This window comes from Limulus polyphemus, unplaced genomic scaffold, assembly GCF_000517525.1.
Source record: "Limulus polyphemus unplaced genomic scaffold, Limulus_polyphemus-2.1.2 Scaffold721, whole genome shotgun sequence".
NCBI classification, from domain to species: domain Eukaryota; kingdom Metazoa; phylum Arthropoda; class Merostomata; order Xiphosura; family Limulidae; genus Limulus; species Limulus polyphemus.
The window spans coordinates 291,329-296,223 of NW_013666331.1; the positions used below are offsets into that span (position 1 = coordinate 291,329).

The 4,895-nt window shown below is 36.9% G+C and overlaps 1 protein-coding gene across 1 annotated transcript in view; it reads right to left on the minus strand.

Annotated features, from left to right (window-relative positions):
* LOC106460161 (protein Wnt-16-like) overlaps positions 1 to 4,895 on the minus strand; it is an 82,233-nt gene that overhangs the window by 4,786 nt on the left and 72,552 nt on the right. The gene's annotated exons all lie outside the window — the stretch shown is intronic.

Here is a 4,895-nt window from a genome sequence, read left to right on the forward strand (position 1 = left end):
CTGAGGGTCTCGGGTTCGAATCCCCGTCCCACCAAACATGCTCGCTTTTTCAGCGTTATAATGTGACGGTCAATCCCATTATTTATTGGTAAAAGAGTAGCCCAAGAGTTGGTGGTGATGACTAGCTGCCTTCCCTCAGGTATTTCACTGCTAAATTAGGGACGGCTAGCGCAGATAGCCCTTGTATAGCTTTGCGCGAAATTCAAAACAAACAAAATTGATGATATACAAATATATATATAACTTGGACCACTACTATGTTTGTCGTATTCCAGCCGGCTTGATGAGCCCTGGTATTATACAAAAGGCTTCGTCGATACTCGATATAGTAGATTTAGTGTGGTTGATACGTTTTAATACATTATCCTTTGCTTTCACTTGTGGGTTCTTAGAATTCACCTGAGCTCCAAGGCCTGACACCCTCCCTTTCAATATTGGTGGATGAAGCCTCTTCACCCTCTTAGGTATTATGTACTTAGAGAATGGTCGATGCTAGATCACGCACAGCAAATGGAAGCCAGTGTATATAAGTTTTTCTAAGTAATACTTAGGCTATGCAGTGACTTGGCTTTTATGTATTATGTTTTCCACCGTTTGGCAATAATTGTATTTATCTTGGCGATACCTAAAATAAATAGATAAAATGTAAATAAACTATCTGTCGTACCCAACCTAGCATCAACCCTTAATAGTCCATGAGCCAGACCATATCTGACTACCAAACAGAGGGACTAAAAGCCACTATGGTTTTCAGTTAGCCCAATAACTAAAGTTTCTGGAAAATTTTGATGGACCTTTGGGATCCATAGCTCAATGGTTTTTTTTGATGGCCATCTTTGGAAATGGACCCCAGTTCGTTAAATACCACAAAAAGTTAAGATACACGTTTGTAATTTGTTCTGAGGAACGTATCTAACTATAAAACATATGTGAAAAAATAATCTTGACAAACTACAATGATTAGGGAAATGTTGAGCCAAAATAACGATGATTATTACTGCATTTTCAAATATGGGTACATGTTCATCTGTGTGATGAATTGATAGTCACTTTTATTTAATGAATTGTAATCAGATCTGATCTGGCTCATGGACTATATTTGAAGAATTACGTTTATATATGTATATGTCATCTAACAATACTGAAATGTACGTTTATTTTCGTCTTTATAGCTCAACAACACATTGAGGAAGTCCCCATCAATGAAACGGACTTATACAGAAGCTTCAGGGGGAGTATAGCCAATTCAGTGAACTTTCTGATCATGTGTTCGCCCAGATGTTCCATGCTATTCAGGGAAGTAACAGAATTAATGCGGTGTTCGATATGTATCGATATCATTCAATAAAATCTGCTGAGCGTGTTCACCGTGGCCCAAATGAAGGAGTTAGCTTAATTGGGATCATGCCAGGCTACAGACTATAAAACTGGAGACGCCTGTTGACATCAACAGAAAGCAAAATCAAACTGACAGTTTTTCTAGCAGAGAGCTGAAAGGAACAACAAAAGAGAAAAAAGATAGAAAACAAAACCATGTTTGTTAAATGTTGTGATTTTTGCATCGAACTTATACAAAGAGGTTGGCAAGAATACCAAGGTTTTGCATATAGTAAAGAAGAGGCTGATACACGTCTTCTGCTGCATGCCAAGCATTTTGCGGAATATTATTTGGCTCTGCTTTTTGTCACTGAAGTCATAGCTGTTTTCATCATCTGTCTAGCTTTAAGTTGGGAGATTAACAGCAAGATCTTTATAAGACGTGGATCCAAATCATTCGTCAGGCTTGTCGACATTACAAAACTGGCTGCTGCCCTAGGAAAAGATCTATGTACAGCATTATTATGTACCGGGTATGATACGCTTAGTGCATTTGCTAGACCAGGAAATCTGAAAGCTTTGAAACTTCTGTCACATGATCAGAAGTCTAGAGAAGCATTTTGGTTACTTGGCACTAGCTGGACATTTTGGATCAGATTTTCGACATCATCCAATAATTTAAATGCCAGCTCTATTGCCGTAACACCAAAGTGAAGGAAGTCAATCAGTTTAGGTACCAAATGTTTCGTAGTAAAGGAGGGGAAATCGAGTCTGGGCAGCTTCTACCATCTGAGGATACCCTTCTGCAACACACACGTCGTGCAAATTACCAGGCTGCAATCTGGTGGCAGAGTTTAATTAGCTCCCCAGACATTCTTAATCACAGTGAAGGACATGGATGAGGAATAGACAAAGATGGCGGACTAGTTATCCAGTGGATGATAGGATACCTAGCCCCTGATATCGTCCTCTCTCTGGTGACATGCAACTGTTCACGATCTTGTCGGCCAACTGACTGAACATGCATTAGTTATGACCTCAAATGCACAGGAGTCTGCAAGCTGGTCAGCTGCACCGACATGAAGAATGACAACAAAGTACAGCAGGATGAACAGGATTCGTCAGATAGTGATGAGGAATGAACAAGAAGAACGATTTTTCTGTACATTTGGATCGCCATTTAACAATAAAGCAATGTCTTATATTATCAATCATCTCAGACATCTGGAATGCTAAAGAATAAATTCTCAAGTAATACATTATCCTTTGTGTCATGCTACATAATAAACTTGTTTTATTGATGTTGAACTTAATTTATGTAACTAAAATGTAAGCTATAGCCTACTTTTTGTGATATTTCGCGAAACAGTGGCCATTTTCAAAGATGGCCATCAAAAGACTATTGAACTGTGGATCCCAAAAGTTCATCATATATTTTCAAACACTTTAGTCACTGGGGTAATTAAAAACTTAGTGGCTTTTAGTCCCTCTGTTCGGTAATCAAACCTCAATTTTGGCGATCTGGCTCAAGGACTATAAGGAAACTGCAAGGGCAGATTCCCGTGTGGCAACGAGAAAAGATCCATCATTCATGCGTTATGTTGTTCAGCTCATGAATTCTCTTTGTAAAGCTAACATAATTACGGGCAATTACCGTCACCACAAACGAAGTCAATATGTTTAATTGCTGAGCCTTACTGTATTTGCTCGGCTTTCAGAGTCCCTTGTTACCAACCGTACCAAAGTGTAACTATCTTTTACGTCAGAGACCACACACAGGTATTCTGCTTCTTTTCAGTCACTACATGATGGTGCTACCAAGCCAGGTAACAACTTGAAATTAAACGTCTTTGTTGACGTGCCACATTGAATATTTTAGGTTTTTCGTACCTTGTGAAAAACCATAACCAGAGCTTAACAAATATGAGCTTGAACTATCTAAGCATATAGTTTGCTTTGGTCAGAAGTTAATGATATTTAGTTAATTACGAACTTATACAGAGTTGCCTTTTAATTAAACACTGTAAACATATTTGACTTTTCCTAATTACATCTAGAATTTTTGTGATGTAAAATTCCCTGAACTTATCAACTGCAAAAGTTAATTATGCTAGTAAGACTAGATGTAAATAATTATATATTGAGTAACCTCAAACAGAAAATTAACCTAGAAACACGTTAAACCTTTTTCATGAAACTGACTTTAGAGTATTTTAAACAAAATTGTTTACCCAGTACCCAATCATACTTTGGTTATATTACTTGACTGTGTATTTTTATAATTTTTTATGTATTGTGGTTGGTATTCGTTTATCAAATATCAATATAGGCCCAGATAAGTTCAGCGACAAAGGAGAATATGGTATTTTAAAGGTTATAGAAACATAGTTTGATGAAAATCATAACAATAATGCTACGAAAATTTGGTCGTGATGTTTTGTTCACCTGAACGATACTTTATGCATACATTGACTGTTGAAATGTTGAAATTTTGTTTTTAGGAAAATGTGGTTCAACGTGTTCTGTATGTTCAAATAGACAACACTACTTTTAGTGTTAGGACATTTAACAGTTACAGCACGTGCCCATGTGGTAGAGTAAAACATTTAGATGGTAAAGTAACGAAGTTTCTTTAGGCTTAACATTAATTCTTGACTGCAGCCATTTTTTTCTGACGTTTTTTCGGACTATATTATGGATTTGAACATGCGGGTAAATGTGCTTTTCCCCTTCAATTAATGACGAGAATGCTGTCGTTTAGAATAAATTCCGGTAAGCTGAAAGACAAATATTTGCCCTCGCTGAAATTCCCGTAAGTGAGTATAACTTTTTTTTTTGTGTCCTCAAAAAACAATTCATGCACATACTCGGGCGGGCGGTGGGGGAGGTCGAGGGAGTTCGACCGAACCTTCTATTTTTGTGAGGTAAGAATTATGTTTATATAGTTATAGCGCAGCTGCTTATGATATTTAACATTTTCTACTTAGTCTACACTGAGCATTTTTTTTGACTTGAAATGGTCACATGCAATGGCTTCTGATGATATTTTGTAATTGGAAGCCGAAGCCATATTGCTACTGTTAGGTTTTGTAGGCCGGATTCTTTACAGTAGGTGTCCGTGACTTGTTGGCGATAAATTTCAACAATAAACAAATAGTAGCACAGTCCACTTGTTTTAAAATAATATATCAAAACCAGTAAAACGTATATTCAAATGTTCCTTACACTGTTGGTTATCACAGTTATATCCAGAGCTTTAAATAAGTGTCCCCTTTTCGTCAAAGTCCAAACAGGTTGGTTCAGTTACTTTAGAACAAATTTGACAATACAATCTGTGGTAATTTCATTTTAAAATCACCACTATAACTTTTGGTTACCACAGTTGTATCCAGAGCTTTAAATATTTGTCTCTTTTTCGTCAAAGTCTACACAGGCTGGTTCAATTACTTTAGAACACAATTCACAGGATGAATTATTCTTCTTTTCTCTGTTATTATAATACAGTCTGTGATAATTTAACTTTAAAAATCGCCACTATACGCCCTTTATCACTTAACTCACAATCACGCAGTCTAGAT